The 26,255-nt window shown below is 44.7% G+C and overlaps 1 protein-coding gene, 1 long non-coding RNA gene, 1 pseudogene and 2 gene segments (V, D, J or C); 4 read left to right on the top strand and 1 right to left on the bottom strand.

The window, feature by feature from the left end:
* The window catches only part of LOC125148931 (immunoglobulin lambda variable 5-37-like), a 1,027,427-nt gene that overhangs the window by 373,483 nt on the left and 627,689 nt on the right, over positions 1-26,255 (top strand).
* LOC125148968 (uncharacterized) overlaps positions 1-26,255 on the bottom strand; it is an 863,358-nt gene that overhangs the window by 210,578 nt on the left and 626,525 nt on the right. The window lies entirely within an intron of this gene.
* The window catches only part of LOC125148944 (immunoglobulin lambda variable 5-37-like), a 657,272-nt gene that overhangs the window by 8,112 nt on the left and 622,905 nt on the right, over positions 1-26,255 (top strand).
* Positions 1-26,255, top strand: part of LOC125148935 (immunoglobulin lambda-1 light chain-like) — an 899,300-nt gene that overhangs the window by 269,507 nt on the left and 603,538 nt on the right. The window lies entirely within an intron of this gene.
* The window catches only part of LOC125148936 (immunoglobulin lambda variable 5-37-like), a 647,249-nt pseudogene that overhangs the window by 25,989 nt on the left and 595,005 nt on the right, over positions 1-26,255 (top strand).

Below are 26,255 nucleotides of genomic sequence, written 5' to 3'. Positions count from 1 at the left end.
GGATGTGCCCGTCAGAACCATAATGCAAGACAAACAATGAGAGGCATACAGATGAAGAAGAGCAAGAGACAGTTGCCCAATTCCAGGTGAGAGAATGATCTCCACGAAAACTACAAAGGAAGCTACAATTAATTATGCAAATATATAAATTCAAAGAGTAATAAATAATTTTGGAAACATTTTAGAATAAAGACATCATGGAAATATCATATAGATGTGTATATACTAGCAATAAACTGGTGAAAATAATTTTTAAAAAACCCTTAAAACCACTCCATGAAATATTTAGGGGCATGTTTATTAATACAGGTATAGGCCACAGTTGCTAAAATCTGGACAATGCTGGTAAATGTAATCAAAGTGGACCTAAAACAATGGAAAGATATGTTCTGTTCATGGATTAGAAGACTCATTATCGTAAATATGCCAGTTCTTCCCAAATTGGATAAAAGTGTAATTCAGTTCCTGTCCTAGCAAGTCAGAGTGGTATGGATAGAGGATAGACCCATTGGCCAAGATAACAGAACATACAACCCAGAAATGGACCCACAGAACTAAGGATAAACAATTTTTTTTTTCAAAGTGAAGAAGCCTTTCCGAGGAGAAAGGATGGACTTTAGGACAAATGGCCACAGAACAATTGGATATCCTGAGAGAGAAATGAATCATACATAAAACTCATTTTATATATATTAAAAAATCACTAAAAGGATTATAGAAATAACTGTAAACCTAAAGCTGTAAACATAAAAGGAGAAAATATTCAGGATCTAGGGTTTCTATAAAAAAGTGTAGACAAGATACTGTCAGGATAACCCATGAAAAAACAAAAAAAGAAAAACAAAAAATGACACTTGTTAAACACGACTTCATCAAATATAAATTCATTGTATTGCCTTTTCTTCTTAAGGTAGTAAGCCAAGGAAATTACCTAAAAATATAGAAGATTAACATAATACTCAATTTAATGGAAAGTAGTTGGAATCCATTGCTTTAACGCACAGGAGTTTTCAAACATTCACGAGATAGACATATTCTCAATTGTAGGCCAGAGGAGGGACATGAGGTCTGGAGTATCTTCTGCAAAGAACTGGCAATTTACCATTTAATTGAGGTAAATGCCTCCAAATCCTATGGACTAGGGCTTGTTTGGAGACTGAAAAATGCTACATTGATCACGGGCAACACTAGAGGATCATTATCCAAGATTCAGCTCAATGATGTGTGAATAAACAGAAGTGAGGAAACCCGCTGGGCTCTCAAGGTTGTGGGACACAGTGGGGTGTGTGCCCTTCAGCCAGGAGGGGGCGCTGTGGGACTGCCCTGTGGTCCCTACACAGGGCCTCAGTGGGGACCATTCACTAAAAGGAACCTGGGACTGGGGAATGGGCTCTGTACTTCCTGAGGGAGACTCAGCAGCTGCATCCCTTCTGGTGTGGCAGAGTCCCCACTTGAGCAAGGACATGTGTGTTGTCTCAACAGGTGCTTCCTTGCAGGGGTCTCCCCAGGGGTGAAACCAACCTCCATCGTCCCCAGTATGTGATGTGAGGTGGCAAGAGTGACAGCTGACAAAGATTTTCAGTGTGGAACCCTGTAGGAATGCACACGAGGGATATGGGCTTCTACCCACGACCTGGAGAAAAGGTGTCCTTGTGTCCTCAGTGCTGAGGGAGCTTCTGGGAAAGGAAAACTCTCAGACCAGAGAGGAAGCAGGGAAGGGGGAAGAAATTGGCCTCCTGCACAGACCTGGCCATGTGTCAATGTGGACCCATCGCTCTGTGGCCCTGATCCTCATCTGTGTGGTTGTACAAGAGTCACCACGTCAGTCCTGCCCCATCAATAATAGCCAAGAGCGCTGTGGACAGACTCACTATGCAGAGCCAGAGGAGAGCACAGTGTGTCCTCAGGGGATCAGAGGCCACACAGGGGACACCTGTCCTGTCCCGAAGGAAGGGGATGGTGGACAGAGCAGTGGGAAGGCAGGAACTCTGATGAGATCTGCTCACCATGTCACATATGCTGTGTCTGGGCCTGGACACCAGGGGGTGGTCGTCACCTGCTTCTGAGGGTCGGCCATGATTAGAGCTGGGACCCGTATGTGGACAAGCCTGTGCCCTCTGCTCAGGACTCCAAACTGTGACCTCCCCTCTCCTGGCATGGCCCCAGAGACCACCTCCCCGTCCAACCCACCTGACATCCTCAGGCAGAGGGACTTGACCCAGGGTCAGTGAAGTGTCAGAGAGCTGCTGGTCTGATTTGCATGGATGGGCCCTCCCTCTCTCAGAGGATGAAAAGGGGAAGGAAGGGATTAGAGGAGATCTGCTCAGCTGTGGATCCACAGAAGGCAGGGTCGGTGATGACCTCCACCATGGCCTGGTTCCCTCTTCTCCTCACCCTCCTCATCTACTGCACAGGTGACTAGATGAGGGAACAGAGGAAGTGGTCCAGGGAGGACACGTGGGCCTTGGATTCTCCTCTGGTCTCTAGACCCCAGCATGATGCTCTCTTTGTCTCTCCCCTTCCAGGTTCCTGGGCCCAGTCTGAGCTGACTCAGCCGCCCTCAGTGTCTGGGGGCCTGGGCCAGACGGTCACCATCTCCTGCGCTGGAAGTGCCAACAACATACGTATTGTTGGTGTGAACTGGTACCAACAGTTTCCAGGAAAAGCCCCTAAACTCCTCATCTCCGCTTATAGCAATCAACCCTCAGGGGTTTCTGGTCGATTTTCTGGCTCCACGTCTGGCAACACAGGCTCCTTGACCATCACTGGGCTCCAGGCCGAGGACGAGGCTGATTATTACTGCACGTCTGCTGACCCTATTCAAAGTGCTGACACAGTGCTCCAGGCCCGTGGGGAAGTGAGACAAAAACCTGCTGTCCCCACACTGATGCACTTTCCTTGTGCAGCCCCCACCTTCTGCCAACACAGCTGCTTCCCTAAAACGGAGGTCTGAAACCCAAACCAGTGAACTTTCTCTTGAGTATGTGTCCTTGTCCTCTCAATTCAGACACCAAACCCTGTCCCTGTAGGAGCACATTTTCTGTTTTATGCATACTGAGCAGAAATTCCTGGATGCTGGGGCCGGTTGCCCTGGGGACAGAGTCCTTGAGGATTGTGTCTGCCTGCTGGCGCTGCCATAACATAATACCACCCACTGGGTGAACAAATCAAAAGATATTTATTTTCTCACAGTTTTGGAGTCTAAATGTCCAAGTTCAAGGTGGGGGCAGGTTTGATGTCCCCTGAGGTCTCTCTACTTGGTTTGCAAATTGTTACATTCGTCCTGGGTCCTCACGTGGCATTTCCACGTGTGCTCACCCATGCTGTGTACCTCTTCTATAAAGTCTATAAAGTCACAATGTGGGTTTCCATATAGGAATCTATGGGGACCCAGTTCAGTCCATATCAAAGCACCAGGACAGAACCAGCGACACAGAGCATAGCTGTGCCTGACTGAGGATAGTCAACCGTCCACATGCTCTACATGCGTGGCATTGAGAGAACCCTCACTACATGACCTATGTGGGCTCGGGGCTCAGATCACAGTACAGAAATGACAGGGAGGGTCCCCATGCTCACAGAGCTGACACCGTCTTGGGCAAGAAAGAGGACACATAAGCCAGATGTACTGTGTCTCACACTGACTTCCCACATGGGGAAAATGTGTCTGCAGTCCCAGGTAATGTCCACACAACATAACGTCTGGATGACAGAGACCGGCCCTTACTGACCCACTGGTAAGAAACCCCAGCTTGGGGCGCCTGGGTGGCGCAGTCGGTTGAGCGTCCGACTTCAGCCAGGTCACGATCTCGCGGTCTGTGAGTTCGAGCCCCGCGTCGGGCTCTGGGCTGATGGCCCGGAGCCTGAAGCCTGTTTCCGATTCTGTGTCTCTCTCTCTCTGCCCCTCCCCCGTTCATGCTCTGTCTCTCTCTGTCCCAAAAATAAATAAACGTTGAAAAAAAAATTAAAAAAAAAAAAAAAAAGAAACCCCAGCTTTCAGGATGACTGGATCAAACCACCCCACCCTCTGCCCTGACAGCATCATGACAACCAGGGAAGGGACACCTATTGCTTTGGGTAACTCAGTGACTGTCTGGTGGGACTTCGACTCACTGACTAACCGTGTAGTTGGGAGAGTTGGGGTCCAGGTAGAAGAAAATGATGGAAGCTTCGCCAAAGAAGTCCCAGCCACCTGTACCATCTTCCCTCCATCCTCCATGTTATTCAGGTCGGAGCATGGACTATGGACAATCTGCACAGGGGACACAGGCCAGGGTCTTTATGTCTCATAAAACTACAGCTCAGCCCCCAGACCATTCTGATACCCCTGCATCAGATCAACTCCAGCCCAACACACCCTCAGTGGCACGAGGTTCTGACCTGCAATGCAAACAGTCCCATGAGAAATAGAAAGCAGAACACATATTCCTACTCTGATGGCCTCCTATTCCCCGAGGTTGTTAGAAGGTACAAAGTTTTCCAGAAACCTTAATGGTGACCGTTTCCAGACTGCCATGCACCTGAGACCTTTTCTTTTCCTCTCACTCTGTCGGGTGAGGAACAGACTCAGGGGCCAGTATAGGAAGCACTCTTTTGTCCACACAGTCCATATGGGGCTGCTCCTGCTCTCAGGCTCCCTCAGTCACCTCTGTGTCATTGCTGAGTGTTTCCACCTCACAGGGTCCTGGTCACAGGGAGTCAGATCACTGTCTGCCTGATTCCAATGCCACTGTGACTCTGCCTCTGAAAGACACAAAGCTTACTATTAAGAGTCACAAATGAAGTCTCCTGGTTTTCCCACACTTGGAACTCTCTTTGTCAGTGTCCCACCTAAATGTTCTTTCTCTATTCATTAATGTCATGTTACATCTCCAGGCCCAGGGTCGTTTCTTTTCCCAAATTCCACTCTTCCCCTTATCCCTCCTCCCCTTTCCACTCATCAGTTCATGAACCTATACCGTCATCTCCTGTCTGTCGCCACAGTAATGTGGGGTGCATTGCAGGAAAAACACAGGGTCATTAAAGAAGGGTTTACTTCCTAGGAATCACTCCAGGGTGTAAGAGAAGTCATTCATTTTTTAAAGAATTTTTTAATGTTTATTTATTTATTGAGAGAGAGACAGAGAGAGAGGGAGAGCATGAATAAGGGAGGGGCAGAGAGAGGGAGACAAAGAATCTGAAGCTGGTTCCAGGCTCTGAGCTGTCAGCACAGAACCTGATGTGGCGCTCAAAGTCATGAATCCTGAGTGAGACCTGAGCTAAAGTGGGACACTTAACCAACTGAACCAGCCAGGAGCACCTAGAAAAGTCATCTGCCCTTAAAGATTTCAGCCTCAAATGAATTTTTTTTTACATGTCAAATATTATTTTATTTATTTATTTTAAATATTAAGTTTATTGTCAAATTGGTTTCCTTACAACACCCAGTGCCCATCCCAACATGTTCCCTCCTCAATACCCATCACCCACCCTCCTCTCTCTCCCACCCCCATCAACCCTCACTTTGTTCTCAGTGTTTAGAGTCCCTTATGGCTTGCCTCCTTCCCTCTCTAACCCCTTTTTTTTTCTTCCCCTTCCCCGTGGTCTTCTGTTAAGTTTCTCAGGGTCCACCTAAGAATAAAAACATATGGTATCTGTCTTTGTCTGAATGACTAATTTCACTTAGCATAACAGTCTCCAGTTCCATCCACATGGCTACAAAAGGCCATTTTTCATTCTTTCTCTTTGCCATGTAGTATTCCATTGTGTATATAAACCACAATTTCTTTGTCCATTCATCAGTTGATGAACATTTAGGCTCTTTCCATGATTTGGCTATTGTTGAAAGTGCTGCTATAAACATTGGGGTACAAGTGCCCCTAAGCATCAGCACTCCTGTATCCCTTGGGTAAATTCCTAGCAGTGCTATTGCAGGGTCATAGGGTAGTTCTATTTTTAATTTTTTGAGGAACCTCCACACTGTTTTCAGAAAGGCTGCACCAGTTTGCATTCCCACCAACAGTGCAAGGGGGTTCCCGTTTCTCCACATCCGCTCCAGCATCTATAGTCTCCTGATTGGTTCATTTTAGCCACTCTGACTGGCGTGAGGTGGTATCTCAGTGTGGTTTTGATTTGCATTTCCCTGATGAGGAGCGACGTTGAGCATCTTTCCATGTGCCTGTTGACCATCTGGATGTCTTCTTTAGAGAAGTGTCTATTCATGTTTTCTGCCCATTTCTTCACTGGATTATTTGTTTTTCAGGTGTGTAGTTTGGTGAGCCTTTTTTAGATTTTGGATACTAGCCCTTTGTTCGATACATCATTTGCAAAAATCTTTTCCCATTCCATTGGTTGTCTTTTAGTTTTGTTGATTGTTTCCTTTGCTGTGCAGAAGTTTTTTTATCTTGATAAGGTCCCAATAGTTCATTTTTGCTTTTAATTCCATTGCCTTTGGGGATGTGTCAAGTAAGAAATTGCTGCGGCTGAGGTCAGAGAGGCTTTTTCCTGCTTTCTCCTCTAGGGTTTTGATGGTTTCCTGTCTCACAGTCAGGTCCTTTATCCATTTTGAGTTTGTTTTTGTGAATGGTGTAAGAAAGTGGTCTAGTTTCTTCCTTCTGCATGTTGCTGTCTAGTTCTCCCAGTACCATTTGTTAAAGAGACTGTCTTTGTTCCATTGGATATTGTTTCCTGCTTTGTCAAAGATTAGTTGGGCATACTTTTGTGGGTCTAATTCTGGGGTTTCTATTCTATTCCATTGATCTATGTATCTGTTTTTATGCCAATACCATGCTGTCTTGATGATTACAGCTTTGTAGTAGAGGTTAAAGTCTGGGATTGTGATGACTCCCGCTTTGGCCTTCTTCTTCACAATTACTTTGGGTATTCAGGCCTTTTGTGGTTCCATACAATTTATAGGATTGCTTGTTCTAGCTTCAAGAAGAATGCTGGTGCAATTTTGATTGGGATTGCATTCAATGTGTAGATAGCTTTGGGTAGTATTGACATTTAACAATATTTATTCTTCCAGTCCCTGAGCACGGAATGTTTTTCCATTTCTTTATATCTTCTTCAATCTCCTTCATAAGCTTTCTATAGTTTTCAGCATACAGATCTTTTACATCTTTGGTTAGGTTTATTCCTAGGTATTTTATGCTTCTTGGTGCAATTGTGAAGGGGATCAGTTTCTTTTTTTGTCTTTCTGTTGCTTCATTATTAGTGTCTAACAATGCAACTGATTTCTGTACATTGATTTTGTATCCTGCGAGTTTCCTGAATTCATGTATCACTTCTAGCAGACTTTTGGTAGAGCCTATCAGATTTTGCATGTATAATATCATGTCATCTGCAAAATTGAAAGCTTGACTTCATCTTTGCCAGTTTTGATGCCTCTGATTTCCTTTTGTTGTCTGATTGCTGATGCTAGCACTTCCAACACTATGTTAAACAACAGCAGTGAAAGTGGAAATCCCTGTCGTATTCCTGATCTCAGGGGAAATCTCTCAGTTTTTCCCCATTGGGGATGATATGAGCTGTGGGCTTTTCATAAATGGCTTTTATGATGTTTAAGTATGTTCCTTCTATCCCAACATCTCGAGGGTTTTTGTTAGGAAAGGATGCTTAATTTTGTCAAATGCTTTTTCTGCATCGAATGACAGGATCATATGGTTCTTATCTTTTCTTTTATTAATGTGATGTGTCCCATTGATTGATTTGTAAATGTTGAACCAGCCCTGCATCCCAGGAATGAATTCCACTTGATCCTAGTGTATTATTCTTTTTATATGCTCTTGAATTCGATTGGCTAGTATCTTGTTGGCAATTTATGCATCCATATTCATCAGGGATATTGGCCTGTAGTTCTCTTTTTTTTGGGTCTCTGTCTGGTTTAGGAATCCAAGTAATGCTGGCTTCATAGAATGAGTCTGGAACTTTTCCTTCCCTTTCTATTTTTTGGAATAGCTTGAGAAGGATAGGTATTATCTTTGCTTTAAATGTCTGGTAGAATTCCCCTGGGAAGTCATCTCCTCCTGGACTCTTATTTGTTGGGAGATTTTTGATAAGTGATTCAATTTCTTCGCTGGCTATGGGTCTGTTCAAATGTTCAATCTTCCTGTTTGAGTTTTGGAAGTATGTGGGTGCTTAGGAATGTGTCCATTTCTTCCAGATTGTCCAGTTTGTTGGCATACAATTTTTCATAGTATTCCCTGATAGTTGCTTGCATTTCTGAGGGATTGGTTGTCATAATTCAATTTTCATTCATGATTTTATCTATTTGGGTCATCTTTCTTTTCTTTTTGAGAAGCCTGGCTAGAGACTTATCAATTTTGTTTATTTTTCAAAAAAACCAACTCTTGGTTTCGTTGATCTGCTCTACAGTTCTTTTAGATTCTGTATTATTTATTTCTGTTTTGATCTTTATTATTTCTCTTCTTCTGCTGGGTTTGGGGTGTCTTTGCTGTTCTGCTTCTATTTCCCCTAGGTGTGCTGTTAGATTTTGTATTTGGGAGTTTTCTTGTTTCTGGAGATAGGCCTGGATTGCAATGTATTTTCCTCTCAAGACTGCCTTTGCTGCATCCCAAAGCGTTTGGATTGTTGTATTTTCATTTTCATTTGCTTCCATATATTCTTTGATATCTTCTCTAATTGCCTGGTTGACCCATTCATTCTTTAGTAGGTTGTTCTTTAACCTCCATGCTTTCGGAGGTTTTCCAGACTTTTTCTTGTGGTGGATTTCAAGCTTCATAGCATTGTGGTCTGAAAGTATGCATGGTATGATCTGAATTCTTTTATACTTATGAAGGGCCATTTTGTGACCCAGTATGTGATAGATCTTGGAGAATGTTCCATGTGCACTTGAGAAGAAAGTATATTCTGTTGCTTTGGGATGCAGAGTTCTAAATATATCTGTCAAGTCCATCTGATCCAATGTGTCATTCAGCGCCCTTGTTCCTTTATTCATCCTGTGCCTAGATGATCTATCCATTGTTGTAAGTGGAGTATTAAAGTCCCCTGCAATTACCACATTCTTATCAATTAGGTTGCTTATGTTTGTGATGAATTGTTTTATATATTTGGGGGCTCCCGTATTCAGGGCATAGACATTTATAATTGTTAGCTCTTCCTGATGTATACACTCTGTAATTATAATATAATGCCCTTCTTCATCTCTTGTTACAGCCTTTAATTTAAAGTCTAGTTTGTCTGATATAAGCATGGCTACTCCAGCTTTCTTTTGACTTCCAGCAGCATGATAGTTCTCCATCGCTTCACTTTTGATCTGAAGGTGTCCTCAGGTCTAAAATGAGACTCTTGTAGACAGCAAATAGATGGCTCTTGTTTTTTTATCCATTCTGACACCCTATGTCTTTTGGTTGGAGCATTTAGTCCATTTACATTCAATGTCATTATAGAAACATAAGGGTTTAGAGTCATTGTGATGTCTGTAGGTTTCATGCTTGGAGTGATGTGTCTGGTACTTTGTGGTCCTTGCTACATTTCACTCACAGAATCCCCCTTAGGATCTCTTGTAGGGCTGGTTTAATGGTGATGAATTCCTCCAGTTTTTGTTTGTTTGGGAAAACCTTTATCTCTCCTTCTATTCTGAATGACAGACTTGCTGGATAAAGGATTCTCAGCTGCATATTTTTTCTGTTCATCACATTGAAGATTCCCTGCCGTTCCTTTCTGGCCTGCCAAGGTTCAGTAGATAGATCCGTCACTAGTCTTATCGGTCTGCATTGATATGTTAGGGTGTGTTTATCCCTAGCTGCTTTCAGAATTTTCTGTTTATCCTTGTATTTTGCCAGTTTCACTAGGATACGTCAGGCAGAAGATCGATTCAAATTACGTCTGAAGGGAGTTCTCTGTGCCTCTCGGATTTTAATGCCTTTTTCCTTCCCCAGATCAGGGAAGTTCTCAGCTATGTTTTGTTCAAGTACCCCTTCAGCCCCTTTCTCTCTCTCTTCCTCTTCTGGAATTCCTATTATACGGATATTGTTGTGTTTCATTGCATCACTTAGTTCTCTAATTCTCCCCTCATACTCTTGGATTTTTTTTTATCTCTCTTTTTCTCAGCTTCCTCTTTTTCTATAATTTTATCTTCTAGTTCACCTACTGTCCTCTGCCTCTTCAATCCGGGCTGTGGTCGCCTCCATTTCATTTTGCACCTCATTTATGGCATTTTTTAGCTCCTCATGACTGTTTCTTAGTCCCTCAATATCTGTACCAATAGATTCTCTGCTGTTCTCTTTGCTTCTTTCAAGCCCTGCGATTAATTTTATGACTATTATTTTAAATTCATGTTCCGTTATACTGCTTAAATCGTTTTTGATCAATTCGTTAGCTGCCGCTCCTTCCTGGAGTTTCTTTTGAGGAGAATTCTTCCATTTTGTCATTTTGGATAGTCTGTGGGGTGGCACAGAACTGCAGGCCACTTTCCCTGTACTGTCTGGAGGAACTTGTGTTGGTGGGCGGGGCCGCAGTCACACCCGATGTCTGTTCCTAGTCAACCGCTGGCATCACAGTCAGACTGGAGTGTACCTTATCTTCCCCTCTTCTTAGGGCAGGACTCACTGTGGAGTGGTGTGGCCCCCGTCTGGGCCACTTGCACACTGCCAGGCTTGCGGTGCTGCTTGTATGGGATCTGGTGTATTAGCCAGCGTGGATCCGCAAGGTGCACCAGGGAGGGAAGGGCAGGCTCAGCTCAGTTTGCTGTCGGTGATCCCCTGTGGGAGGGGCCCTGCAGCACCAGGAGGGAAGCAGGCAGACCCGTCCAAGGGATGGACCCACAGAAGCACAGCGTTGGGTGTTTGCTCGGTGCAAGCAAGTTCGGTGACGGCAAGTGGTTCCCTTTGGGAGTTCGGCTGAGGATGGGAGAGGGAGATGGCGCTGGCCAGAGCATTTGTTCCCTGAGAGCTGAGCTCTGTCTTCTGGGGCTCAACACCTCTCCCTCCCGGTGTCCTTTTGCCCTCTTGCTCTCCGAGCAGGGCTGTTGACTTTTAACATTCCAGATGTCAAGTCCCGCTGGCTGTCAGAACTCACAGGATCCGGCCCCTCCGCTTTTGAAAGCCATACTTGGGGGCTCTGCCTTGCCTGGCACGCTGCCCCCCCTCTGCCCCAGATCCCTCCCACCAGTCCGAGTAGTGCACACCACCTCTCAGCCCTTCCTACCCTCTTCCACGGGCCACTTGTGTACGCTTGACTCTGGAGAGTCCATTCTGCTAGTCTTCTGGTGGTTTTATGGGTTATTGAGCAGATGTGGGTGCAATCTAAGTGATCAGCAGGACGCGGTGAGCCGAGCATCTTCCTACGCAGCCAGCTTCTCTGAAGAACCTGCCTGTATATATAAAATTCTAAAGATTCCACCAAAAACTTGTCAGAACCAAGAAATAAATTCCGTAAAGTCACAGGATGTAAAATCAATGTACAGAACTCTGTTGAATTTCTATACAGTGATAATGAAGCCACAGAAAGAGAAATCAAGAAATCAATCACATTGAAAATTGAACCAGGAATAATAAGATACCCAAGAAGAAACTTAACCGAAGGGGTGAAAGACTGTTACTATGAATACTATAAAGCATTGATGAAAGAAATTGAAGATGACACAAGAAATGAACAAACATCCCTGCTCATGGATTGGTAGAACAAATATTGTTAAAATGTTTATATTACCCAAATCGATCTATAGATTGAAGGCAATTCCTATCAAAATGCCAAAAGCCTTTTTCACAGAACTAGAACAAACAGTCCTAAAATTTGTATGGAACCACAAAAGTTCCCAAATAGTGAAACAGTCTTGAAAAAGAAAACCGAAACTGGAGGTATCACCATTCCAGATTTCCATTTATATTAGAACACTGTAGTAATTGAAACCGTATGGTACTGGCACAAAACAAGACAAAAAAAAATAAATGAAACAGAATAGAAAACCCAGAAATAAGCCCAAGATAATATGACCAATCAATGACAAATTAGGCAAGAATAAGCAATGGGAAAAAGACAGTCTTGTCAACAAATGGTGCTGGGAAAACTGGACAGCTACATGTAAAAGAATGAAACCAGACCACTTTCTTTCACCATACACAAAAATGAACACAAAGTGGATTAAAGACCTAAATGGGAGGCCTGAAACCATAATAATTCTAGAGAGAACAGTCAGTTATCTCTCTTGTTTGGCCGTAGCAACATTATTCTGGGGATATCTCCTCAGGCAAGGGAAATCAAAGAAAAAATACAGTATTGAGACTACATCAAAATAAAAAGCTTCTGCAGAGTGAAGAAAAAAATCGACAGAACTAGAAGGAAACCTGTTGAATGGGATTAGTCAAGGTCACTAACTTTTGCAAAGGAAGCCTGCATGCAATGGCGGACTGATTCATGGTTCCATCATTTTTCCCTCTGACCCCCTCTCAGAATGTAAAAGGCCTTCCTGGTCCCAGGCTCACCATAAAAGGGGATGAACTTGTTGCCCCTGTATTACAACAAAAGTTCTCCCTCTTCACCTTTATTCATTTTTCCTCTTAGGCAGCTGGTGACCCTGTAAGGGCCCCCCATATTCTCTGTGGACAACATCTCCATTTCAGTGACTGCTGCTCAGAAAGTGATGGGGACGAGGAGAGTCTGATACTTATAAGAATGTAGGCTGGAGAATGGCTCCTCCATCTACTCTGAAACTCTGTTCAGGGTGTTTTGAGAGTCCTTCGGTAGATGTTCATCATCCGTGAAGATGTTCACCATCCGTGATGGGGAGTAAAGACTCCCTTTGGATACATCTCTTCTTATTTCAGGGAATTCACAAAATACATGTGACATATATTTGCATCTAACAAACGATTGCAATAACGAGGAAATGTAGGGCATAGACTTTTTTTTTTTAAGTTTTTTTTTTTCAACATTTATTTATTTTTGGGACAGAAAGAGACAGACCATGAACGGGGGAGGGGCAAAGAGAGAGGGAGACACAGAATCGGAAACAGGCTCCAGGCTCCGAGCCATCAGTCCAGAGCCTGACGCGGGGCTCGAACTCACGGACCGCGAGATCGTGACCTGGCTGAAGTCGGACGCTTAACCGACTGCGCCACCCAGGCGCCCCTAGACTTCTTTATACATATCCTTTCTACTGCAAATGGAAGGTGATTTAAGGAGAGAACTATTTGTTTGTTTTTAATTTAAAAGATAAGACTTCTCAATAGTAAAGAAAGAATCTCAATTTTAAAATGCAGATTATCTCAACAAAGGTGATATTCGTGTGATATAAATAATCTTGAGAAAAGCTGTTCAACATATGTCAGTAAGAAATTGCACAAAAACACAGCAATGACATAGTATTACATACCCATTAGAATGGCCAAAATCAAAACCACAGATGACACCAATGTCTGTCCAGGATGTGGAGCAACAGAACTCTATTTCATTGGTGAGGGGAATTCAGGATGGTACAGCTACTTTGGAAAAGATTTTGGCAATTTCTTTTAAAACTGAACATTCTCTGAATTCTTGTCATTTGCAACAAACGTGGATGGAAGTAGAGGGTAGTATGCTAAGCAAAATTAGCCAGAGAATCACCAATATAATATGATTTCACTCATATGGGGAATATAAGATACAAAACAGATGAATACAAGGGAAGGGAAGCTAAAATAATATAAAAACAGGGAGGGAGACAAAAAATAAGAGGCTCTTAATGATAGAGAACAACCTGAGGGTTGCTGGAGGTGTTGTGGGAGGTGGGATAGGCTAAATGGACAAGGGGCATTAGGAAGACATTTGTTGGGATGAGCACGGCCTGTTCTATATAGGGATGAACCACTGGATCCTACTCCCGAAATCATGATTATTGCTAACTAACTTGGATGTAATGAAAAAAAAATTTTTAAACCCAAAAAACAAAAACCGAACAAACAAAACCCCAGATCATTGTCTTGGTTTAAAATCCAGGGATCATGCATCTTTGCACATACCTAAAGGAGTTAAAAACAATGTGTACAAAAAAACCCTGCACAAGTATGTTGACAGTGGCTCTATCCATAACTGTCCACACCTGGCAGCAGCCAATCGCAATGCCTTTCAGGAGGTGACAGGTGAGTAAACCCCAACGATAGAATATTGATCAGAGCTACAAAGATATGAGGCACCAAGACATAAAAAGACACAGAAAACATTTTGTTGCACGTTGCTAAATGAAAGCAGCCAACGTGTAATGGCTGCACGCTGTGTGACTCCAAGCATGTAACATTCTCCAAAAAGGCAAATCTATTTAGACAATAAAAGAATCAGTGGTTGCAAGGGGTTGAGCATAGGGAGGGATGCACAGCTGGAGCAGAGAGGTTTTTGTGGCAGTGAAAGTGCTCTTTATGATTCTAAAATGGACATATATCAGTGTATAGCTCTTGCCCTATTGAATGAGCAACGTCAAGAGTCAGCTTTGCTGTTGTAAATATAGACTTTGGGTGACAATGACTTGTCAGTGTTGGTTCATGGTGTATAACAAGTGACCATACTCAGGCTAGAGTTGGATGATGGGAAAGACAAGGTGGTGGAGGGGGTTGGTGTATTTGTGAACTCTGGAAATTCTACTAAATTCTTCTGTGACAATAAATCATAAAGTCTATTGATGTTTTTAAGTATTCTGTGGGCAAGACCAAACATATGGGCATGCCTGGGTCTCGGGCAGCAGGGGGCGCTGTGGCCTGTCTCTGAGCCTTGTGTGCTGTGATCCCAACTGGGAGCCACCTGCCTCTGGTTGTCACAGTGGCTTAGCCTCTAGGTGCTCACAGGTGCTTCCTTGCAGGGGTCTCCCCAGGGGTGAAGCCAACCTCCATTGTCCCCAGTATGCGATGTGAGGTGGCCAGAGTGACAGCTGACAAAGATTTTCAGTGTGGAACCCTGTAGGGATGCACACGAGGGATGTGGGCTTCTACCCACAACCTGGACAAAAGGTCTCCCTGTGTCCTCAGTGCTGAGGGAGGTTCTGGGAAAGGAAAACTCTCAGACCAGAGAGGAAGCAGGGAAGGGGGAAGGAATCGGCCTCCTGCACAGAACTGGCCATGTGTCAATGTGGACCCATCGCTCTGTGACCCTGATCCTCATCTGTGTGTTGTACAAGAGTCACCATGTCAGTGCTGCCCCATCAATAATAGCCAAAGGCGCTGTGGACAGACTCACTATGCAGAGCCAGAGGAGAGCACAGTGTGTCTTCAGGGGATCGGAGGCCACACAGGGGACACCTGTCCTGTCCCGAAGGAAGGGGATGGTGGACAGAACAGTGGGAAGGCAGGAACTCTGATGAGATCTGCTCACCATGTCACATATGCTGTGTCTGGGCCTGGACACCAGGGGGTGGTCGTCACCTGCTTCTGAGGGTCGACCATGACTAGAGCTGGGACCTGCACCTGGACAATGCCTGTGCCCTCTGCTCAGGACTCCAAACTGTGACCTCCCCTCTCCTGGCATGGCCCCAGAGACCACCTCCCTGTCCAACCCACCTGACATCCTCAGGCAGAGGGACTTGACCCAGGGTCAGTGAAGTGTCAGAGAGCTGCTGGTCTGATTTGCATGGATGGGCCCTCCCTCTCTCAGAGGATGAAAAGGGGAAGGAAGGGATTAGAGGAGATCTGCTCAGCTGTGGATCCACAGAAGGCAGGGTTGGTAATGACCTCCACCATGGCCTGGTTCCCTCTTCTCCTCACCCTCCTCATCTACTGCACAGGTGAGTAGATGAGGGAACAGAGGAAGTGGTCCAGGGAGGACACGTGGGCCTTGGATTCTCCTCTGGTGTCTAGATCCCAGCATCATGCTCTCTTTGTCTCTCCCCTTCCAGGTTCCTGGGCCCAGTCTGAGCTGACTCAGCCGCCCTCAGTGTCTGGGGGCCTGGGCCAGAAGGTCACCATCTCCTGTGATGGAAGCATCACCAACATTGGTAGAATTAATGTGAACTAGTGCCAACAGCTTCCAGGAAAGGCCTCTAAACTCCTCATCTATGGTAATAACAGACGACCGTCAAGTGTCACTGACAGATTTTCTGGCTCCAAGTCTGGCACCACAGGCTCCTTGACCATCACTGGGCTCCAGGCTGAGGACGAGGCAGATTATTACTGCCAGACCATTCACTTAACTGTCAGTGATTACACAATGTTCCAGGCTCATGGGGAAGTGAGACAAAAACCTGCTGTCCCCACAGAAATGGGACTTGCTGTGTAGCCCTGACATTTTGGCCCCATCAGCTGTTTCTTTGTTTGATATCAACTGAGGTCTGTCACCCGCCTCAAAGAATTTGTCTACAAATCTTTCCACATTCTCTTAAATTTCTCTTTGAAGCCTGTCCTGGGGAGCAAGATATTTTCTGATTTTCTCAAACTGAGCGCAAATTCCTGGGCGCCAGAAACAGGTCACCCTGAGGACAGTGACCATGTCACATTAGAGCAGAAACAGGGTCACAAAATCCAGAGTATCTATGGCTGATTCGTACACATGGGTCTTTTGAAATGAGTCCCTGTCCATTCCCATCAGTGCTGAGATCTAGCCAGTGATTTTTGTTATTCACTTGCTATTTGTTATTCACTTTGTTAATACTTACTTGCAGAAGGATGTTGAGTTATAATGGTGTTTAGGTCACATTAGCCTGTTCACCTTGCAGAAATGTCCTCCCCTCCACCACCCCATTATTTAATTCCCTGGTTGTGGGAGTGAGTTCTATATGTCTAGGAGGGAATGTGCTATCACAATATAAATGTTTCTATCTGTTTCCATTTTATGTGGTTTTTATTAGGACTTTGCTTTCAATTTTTCAAAGAATCTTTCAAGGTCTACTGAGACCATGGGATTTTCATCTGTTTATTTACTAATATGATGCCTTATCTTAGAAGATTTATTAATACGGAATCCCACTCTATATTTGCAATAAATCACATATAGTCACTTTATATGACTATTTTAGTCTGATAATGGATTCTCACTATTGATATCTTATTTAGAACATTTGCATCAATATTTCATAATATTCTACAATTTTCCTTTTTCTGTACTTTTAAAACAAAATTTAATTTTACTTTATGACAGAGGGAGAGACAGAGCGTGAGCACGAGAGGGGCAAATAGAGGGAGACAGAGTCTGAAGCAGGCTCCAGGCTCTGACCTGTCAGGTCAGAGCGGGATGTGGGGCTCAAACTCAAGAGCCAAGCCTTGAGATCATGACCTCAGCCAAAGTCAGACACTCAACAAAGTGAGCCACCCAGGCACCCCCCTTTTTCAGTATTTTATATATCAAGTGTATGTATTTCTTTCTATAAGAATATATATATATGTACATATATATATATATAGAGAGAGAGAGAGAGAGAGAAGTGCAAACAAATGAAACTATGAAACTATGAGCTCTGAAAGTTGTTAGTGTATTTTGTGCAGTTAACCACATCTTATGCCTTTTTATGGAATATTTCCTAATAATATTGTCTTTTTTTCTAAGGAAATTGGTCTCTTTATTCATTTTTTAATGGAACTGTTTTAATGGTCTGTTTATTCATTTTTTTAATGGAATATTCATTTTTTTACTTCTTAAATTATGTTTTTAATTTATTATTAAAAGAGGTTGACAGTATGATTTTTCCACTTTTTATTTTTGTGCACATGCCATTTCCCATTTGCATACTTGTGTATTATTCACTTCCATGCAAAAGCTAGTAAGTGGGTTGTTCTGCATTTAAAAACTTGATTTTGAAGTACTAATTAGATTCAAATACACGTTATGATTTTGTGGACACCAGGGGGCGCTGTGACCTGACAAGAGAGCAGAGACTGATGCCCACCTCTCTTACACATGGGAAGAGCCCGAGCCTGCTTCAATAGGCCTGGGAGCAACGACCCCTTCCCCAAGTATGATTCTCCTGCACTGTGACCCCTCTAATCCCATGGAAAAACCGGGTGCTGATCTTCCTTCAGCCCATAGGAAACCCAGATCATCTCTTCCTTTCCCTTGACTAGAACCATCATCAGCCCAGAGTGATGCAGGGGCCAGACATGCCCCATATCTGCATGAATGACTCCATTCCCAAGAACGAAGGGAAAGAAGGAGAGAAATCCTGTCCTCAGTCCCCATGGTGGCCCTCAGGAGGCTGTACTGTCATATTTCCTGTATGGCTCCATGTTAATTTGCAAAATACAATGCATATGAGAACACTACTTGCTACCCAAGTGCAGCTCAGAGAGAAGTTCCTGCCCTCACTTGCAGAACGTGGTTTCCCCACCCCCCCAGCCCCACCCCATGCAGGATTCCAGAACTGCCATCTGCTCCTACTCTGGAATCCAGAGCAGCAGGAGCTGCAAAGTCAGCCCAATTACGGTCCCTGCCCAGGTGACCAAATGTCAGGGAGGGCAGGTGAGGGCGGGACTCTTCCGATGGGAAGAGAGGCTGTAGGTTGTCCCGAGAGGAATCAGGAGGTGGAAATCTCCCAAAATGGGAGACACAGGTGAGTGACCGATGACAGCTTGTTCAGCTCACAGGGGCGTCTCTGACCTGAGAGTGGCCTGAGCTGTGACTGGATCAATCTTCCTACAGGTTCTCTGTGCCTGTCCATCTTCCTTATGCTCTCAGACATTCATTCCGCCACATTCTGCAGGTTCCTCAGACACTCCTCTGTGGAGGGGCAGGGGCTCTGTGTGGGGAAACTGCAATGAACCAGGCAGGGGGGGTCCTTTCTCTCTGCTTTAGATATTCTCCTAATCCCCCCCCTTCACTTCCTTGCTTCACCTTCTCTCCTCTCCAGGGCATCCACCAAATCTTTGAGCTCCTTCCCATCTCATGATTGACTCATTTCCCCTCACTCTCATCACCTGTCATTCCCAGAGGTGGGACAGGCCCACACATCCTAGGAAGGACTGATGGTTTTTGGCAACCTCCTTCCCTACGGATTCATATAGATGGTCCCCATGAGCCCTAAACATAAATGACCCTCTGGTGAACATCCTTGAATGTTTGTCCGTGTATGTGTCATATGCTATTGATACCTATATACACTTGACATTAACACACATGTCAAATACTATCTTGTATTTGAAAACATGCACTTTATGGTTACTGGTCTTTTACTATAGAGGACGAATACTTAATGATTTCTATAACTTGTTAAAGGGTATTTAAAAATGCCTCAGTAATGTAGCAATGAATCGATAAAATAAAAGTATAATTACCAGGGAATAATTTATAATCAGAAACTTATAGGTTATTAACTGCACAATCCCTGTGTAAATATAAAAGAAAAGATGAATAATTGGAGTGGAATATGTTTTTTGTCTCCACCTTCAAATAATCCAACAGTCCAAGGTGGGTGTCAAAGCTAGAGGGCTTCTTTTAGATGATGTTGACCTAAGAGAAGAGGAATAAGGGTTCAGAGAGGAGGTGTGGAGAGATGCTGGAGGCTGGAGGAAGGAGTGAGAACTGGTCAGCCAGCAGAGAGGTGCTGGGTGCTGGGAGATCTGGTGTCCTCTCCCAGGGGCCAAACCCTGAAGAATCAGAGTTCTGGAAGCAGAGCTCTCCTCTCGGTCCTGACGGAACCACTGGGGCAGGAACACAGAGACGGCTCCTTCCTGACCCTTTGTGTTACTCCCTCATTGTACCAGTCAGAGATTAGCTGGTGCTTATGAAATATATGTTTCACAAATAAGTATACAAGTTCTGAAATATATAAATGAGTTATTATTTCCCAAATGAAAAAAAAATCTTTGTGCTTTTCTGTTTCCCTATAAGAAACAGAGGCAGCACAGGATCCACTTAGTTCTTAAAGCCGTCCTATGCTCAGAGTTTGCCCTGTGAGATCGCTCATTTCATGGTCAGGCACGCAGAACTCCCCTCTCATACTCCCTCCTGCTTCATTATTGTTCCTACTGCTCCAAAATGGGGAGCAGACTCTATCATCACCCCTGACAAACCTGGGTCTGTCTAAGAACTCCTACAGGAGTTCACATAGTAATTCCCTACAACACTCGGGTGGTTTTCTCTATGCCTACAAGAAGCCCCAAAGGACATTTAAAACCAATTCCATGTAGGATAGCATCAAAAAGAATAATAATCATTTTAGGAGGCAAAATAAACAAGTAGCAAGAGACTTGCAAACTGAAACCTGCAAAAGATTGCTGAAAATATTAAAAAGATTAAATACGTGAGAGAACACTGTGACCGTGGATTGGTGACTTAATATGGTGAAGGTGTAACCAACAAGGTCCAGATCCATCTCGATATTCAGTGCCATCATGCCATGAGCTTGCTGCCCCCAGTTTAATCCCTCAATATCTACTGCTCACTCCTTCTGGTTCCTTTGTTGGGAAGATGTTGGGTATACATCTATTCTGCGGACCCATATCTTAGACACCCAACCCCCATGAATTACACATAGAGTAATAGGTCATGAGTGTTTGCGGTCCAGGAGAGATAGAAAAACCCCTCAGAAGGGAAGAGGCCTCCATTTATAGTAATGTTCTGTTTATACCTATCCTCATAGTGATGAAAATTACAAAATGGGGGTGCCTGGGTGACTCAGTCGGTTAAGCGTCTGACTGCAACTTAGGTCATGATCTAGCAGTCTGTGAGTTCAAGCCCCACATTGGGCTCTGTGTTGACAGCCCAGAGCCTGAAGCTGCTTTGGATTCTGAGTCTCCCTCTCTCTCTGCCTCTCCCCCACTCTTTCTTTCTCTCTCTCTCTCAAAAATAAATAAATATTAAAAAAAATTTTTAATTACAAAACTGATATATGAAGTATATCAGAGTGTCAAATATATAAGCACTTGCCAGGCTAAATTTCTTTTTTTTTTTTTTTAACGTTTATTTATTTTTGGGACAGAGAGAGACAGAGCATGAATGGGGGAGGGGCAGAGAGAGAGGGAGACACAGAATTGGAAACAGCCTCCAGGCTCTGAGCCATCAGCCCAGAGCCTGACGCGGGGCTCGAACTCACGGACCGCAAGATCGTGACCTGGCTGAAGCCGGACGCTTAACCGACTGCGCCACCCAGGCGCCCCAGCCAGGCTAAATTTCAAGGGAAAACGTGAATGCTGAAAAATAAGGAGCAAAAGACACATTTCCCTGACAGCATCCTGTCCTCATGGCAAAGACAGGCATCAAAAGTCCTTGCAGTGTGGGCTGAAGGGATCTATCAGGAGAATCTAAACCCCCCACCGCAACAAAGGTTACACTAGAGGACAAGTCCAAGAGAACTATTATGAGTTTGAACCATCTTGGTACTCTGAGAACTTTAAGGCTTTCATTAAGTGTAAGATGACACTAGACTGGTTTTGACCCCAGGCACCTGGAAGGGCAAACTCCAATGTCAGGTAATACCTGGTAGCGTTAGCACTGTGCAATCAATACACCATGTATTTAACCACACGGAGGTCGTCGGTGACCCAGAAAAATTGCAACCATTCCTAAAATAGACAGAGGGCATCTCTTCATCCTACTGCATTTGGGAATGAAGGCATTCTAGATCCAATTGCAAAAGTCTGGACATCATTCCAAGAGTGCTATGAAGTTTCAGAACGACTGGACGATTTGGTGTCTAAGCCCAGCAGGTGGCACTGTGGGACCGGTCCTATGAGGACAAGCTTCTAGAGCTGACCGATTAGGGAACTACTCTAATAATTCTCGCACACTCATCAGGCAGTGTCCCCCGGCAGTGTGACTCTGCAGCCCCTGTGCCCCTGGAGCCACATGAGCCCTCAGCTCTGACTCACTCCCTCGCTCCATGTTTCATCCTCCAACCCCATGGAGTCAATGCCCAGGTGGTGTTCAGGTAGGGACAGTCAATCCCACACCTGGAGAAGTTCGCACAATGAACAAATCACCTGCCATGCTACCTGCGTCTAGGGTAAAAGACCCTTGGGGAGGGGAGGATGGGACTTCTCTGTCCTGTCCTGAGTCCTCTCCTCACCTCCTGCCTCACAGACAAGGAGATCCCTTTAGGGCTGAAGAGAAAAGATGCTGGGGTGGTGGAAGGTGGGGGTGGGGGGGGCATTTGCACTCCTTTGTTCCCGTCATCTCTGCATGGCAGTCATCACCCCCATTCTTTCTGTCACCTTATAACTTCTAGCTTTCCTTCAAGGGTCTCTGTCAGACTGTGCTACTTTGTCATCCAGGGCATCTGGGTCCTTGATGGGGTAAAAAGAAATATATATATATATATATATATATATATATATACACATATATATATACATATATATATATGATATTTATTATAAATAAATATTACATATTACAAATGCATGTATAATATATAAGCAATATATAAACACATTTTAAATATGTGTAATATGTTATATTGAATTATTACATCTGTAACTGTATTATATAACTATTAAATATAGGTATCTTGTATGATATAAAACACTATAGATTACATATACACATTATACGTATGTTCCATGTTGCAATTTATATATCACATATTATAATTTATATATTTAAGTAATAGAACTTAGAGAGACAGGGAGAGGAAAATGAAGCTGCTGTCTCGGAGCTAAGCTGAGTGCTTTCCACCCACAGTGAAATTTAGAGACTCTGCCAGGTGTGTGGTCTCACAGAGGAAACTGGATTTGCAGCAAAATAATGAGATCACGAGGAATAACTTGCAAAGCCTTGAGTCTCAGAGCAGGAGTGAGCGGGTTCCTTTTATTCAGTCATCCGGATCGATATTCAGAAAGGGGACTTTGCCACCCTGCGAAAGGTGGCCATCGTGTCGCACGGGCACACTTAGAAAACAGGACCGTACCTGCATCCTAGGTTATGTCCGTGCAGCTTGCGCTCCTCCTCGTGTGGAGACTGACATTATAACGAAGGAGAAGTAACCGTCCCGCGAGGGGAAGGGGCCAGGGGTCTGCTCCCAGAGCCAGTATAAACTGGAGGAGGTTTGGGCTCCTGACCTGGGGGAAGGAATGCAGGGCCTTGCTTCCTCTGACACAGCGCTGGGAGTTTGCCCTCTGCCTTGTGGTCTCTGATGTGGTGAAGCACTTTCCTGGCCTGGTGGAGATTGTTAACCTTTGTATTCCCTTTGTTCCCTTAAAAACCCTTAATTACTGATGTGTTGTTGCATTTATTTGTAACTCTGACTCATGTTAAAAGCCACTAGGGGTTAGCTGGATCTTTCTGTCCCTTCCAACTTCGTGAGGGACTCCAGGGCCCTGGGTTCTTCTCCCACATCCAGTTTTCCAATCCTTCCTGAAACACAGGCCTTCCCAGCAGGGAAGGATTTTCTGACTTGGGGTGCCTTAAGAATATCTGAGAGTTTCTTGGGTTGGCTCAGGGCTCCCTTCAAGGTCAGGGATTCCGGCTGATTAGTGTGACTCCCCAGTTTATTATGATAAATAAAGAATAAATTCATTAGTTTTCAAACTGCCATGATTTCAGTCGCTATTTCTAAGCAATATGATATTCGTCAATTATTTCTATATTTCATGGTGACTTATGGAAGCTGACATTGTATTTTTCAGATGTGTCAATTGCTCTTTTTGATTCTTCCTTTTGTCTTAAGTTCTAGATACTCCTTATATTTTACATTTGGTGCATATAAAATTGTATCCTTTTTTTCCCAGTGTATCAAGGATTCCTTTGATAAATAGACACAAATCGATTAGGTAGGAACCTTTGGGTAATATAAGTTGGGCTGTCAAATACAGAGGAGAAAGGCAAACAGCAACCATGCACATCATATGAAACAGACAGTGTACCACAATTCTGAAATGAATAGAAAATCATATTTTATTTCACACTGTGATGAGCACTGATCTTACACTTGCGCAAATTACTTTAATGTGGGTTGAATGAAAGAATGAATGAATGAATTGAATGAATGAATGAACGAATGAATGGTGCAGACTAAGCCCTCAGTCAAGGAGTTACAGCAACACCCCCATCCTTCCTATGGGGGAGGAAAGGCATCCTTCAGCCCTGGTTGTCTGTGATGTTTCCACACCTGTCTAAATCATGGTTGCCATGTGACGCGGGGACAGCAGACCCCTCACCTGCCCTCCACCTGCTCTCCCACCTGACCTCACCTGTGTCAGTCAGGGCATCTCTGTCTCTCTGGGCATCACCCTCCTTCCACAAGACCCTCTGGAACATCCCTCCATCTCCCATAGCTGAGGGTCCACTCTGTCACCTCCCTGTGTCCCACCGGGGGACATGTGTCATTCCCCCTTCCCTGTTTCCTCTGTTGTCATCTTTCTCCAGCTGATCCCCAGTGACATCTTCCAGGTCTGCTTGTCCCAAGTTCTGTCCTAGGATTTGCTGTGGAGCTAAATCTCTAATGAGTGGCATTGACCAGAGGCACAGCTGGGATTAAAAGTCTGAGACAAATGGAGGGAGTCGCAGGGATCCCAGCAGTGATCCCTGTGGAGAATGAAATTCTCATTAAAAATAAGGAAATACTCAAGAGGATATCCATGCCAAGTTCTCACAGGAGAAGGAAGGAAGGCAGGAAGGAGGAAGATTCTCTCATCAATGGTTCCCTCAGATTTTCTCTGTCTTTCCAGATCGTTTTCCCTGAGGTCATATTCCTGACCTGCAGCTCCCTCTCCAGTGACCTCATCCCCTCCTTTCCCAAGACCGCCATGCAGTCCATGCTTCTGTGACCCAGGACCCCTGGACTGGCCTTGGCTGTCACTGATAGACCTCTAGGCCTGGGGACAGGAAGGCGAGGGAAGGAGCTGAGGAGTAGCGGCTTTGGGTCTCAGCTCCTGTATCTACCAGCTTAAGAAGAATGGATAGGGGCACCTGGGTGGCGCAGTCGGTTAAGCGTCCGACTTCAGCCAGGTCACAATCTCGCGGTCCGTGAGTTCAAGCCCCGCGTCAGGCTCTGGGCTGATGGCTCAGAGCCTGGAGCCTGTTTCCGATTCTGTGTCTCCCTCTCTCTCTGCCCCTCCCCCTTTCATGTTCTGTCTCTCTCTGTCCCAAAAATAAATAAACGTTGAAAAAAAAAAGAAGAAGAATGGATAAATTCACATTTGTTAAAAGAGTTCTTCCCTCCATGGGTCCCAGAGCACCCCGGGTGACCTCTCCTCTCCCTCCCTTTCTCCACACGATCCAGCCACAGGGGTCTCAGGCACACACCATGTTCTCCTGAGATATCTTGGGGTGCAGGCTAAACCTTCCTAAGGACTCTGTATTGCACGAGCATTTATGGCAGCCTTTGCCTGGGAGGAGCTGGACCCTCCGCTGTGACCACCAGCCATAATGACACCTGCCCAATGTCCTATACCCATTTCATTAATTGTCAGACCCTTGCATTCCGACTCTCCTGAAGTTTGAAATAACTTGCATACACACTGACTGTACCTGTCAGTGGCTTCTGGATCTGAATGACTTCTTCCCAGTTTCTTATGCAACGTTTCAGAACTCTCAGGGAAATTAAAAACAGAAAAGGCAACAAAATGATGATGATAACACAGACACTTTGGTCATCCACGTGTAAATATCAGAGCCTATCTAGCTGGCTTTTGTTCTCTTCACAAAGGCACACCAAATTAGTTAGTTTTCAGAGTGCAGGCACCATCCTGGCTGGTGGACAGTCCTCCACAATATGTACTCTGTATCTCCAGGGGTCAGAGCCGAGGCCCTCCCTTCCCCCCAGGCTCCTGTGCTCAGGGCTGACTGAGTCGCTGTGTGTCTCCGCTGGCCTGGCGCACTGGCTGGGTACCTGCCCTTCAGGTGTGATGTCGGGAGATGGCGATTAGCCCTGGGAGGAGCTTTGGGTGTCAGGTTAGCAAACCTCCCAGTGGGGCTTGTGAGGGTAAGGAGGAAGTGCCACCATTGCTACAAAATGCTGAGCCTGCTCTCGGTAAGGTGGGGGAAGTAGATCCCTCAGGTGTGAGTTTCCCACAGCTGCCACCACCAGGGCCCAATGGGCACCCCTGTGGCTGGCGTCCCGAGCCCCCAAGGCACTGACTGTGTCCTATTCTCCTCTCCTCATCAGTGATCCCACTAGTAGGAAGGCAGTGGGGTACCAGGAGCAGGATCTCCCTCATGTGTGCACAAAGGAAGTCAACCCCATGGGTCTTTCCAGGAGGAAGTCCTGTCATTAGTGACAGCTTGGACGAATCTGCAGGACATTGCCCTACGTGAAATAAGCCCAGCGGAGAAAGATAAATACTGTGCAATCTCATTTACATGTGGAATCTGCAGGAAGAAAACAAATTTTTTAATTGCTATAACTTGTTAGTGATGGAGAGCACATATAAGGGTGGCAAGGGTATTTGTTTGACTATAGCTTCTTAAATATAATTTTGATTTTCAAC

This window comes from Prionailurus viverrinus, chromosome D3 (genome assembly GCF_022837055.1).
Source record: "Prionailurus viverrinus isolate Anna chromosome D3, UM_Priviv_1.0, whole genome shotgun sequence".
NCBI classification, from domain to species: domain Eukaryota; kingdom Metazoa; phylum Chordata; class Mammalia; order Carnivora; family Felidae; genus Prionailurus; species Prionailurus viverrinus.
Note: the sequence above shows the minus strand (reverse complement) of the source record. Positions and strands in the feature narration are given on the sequence as shown.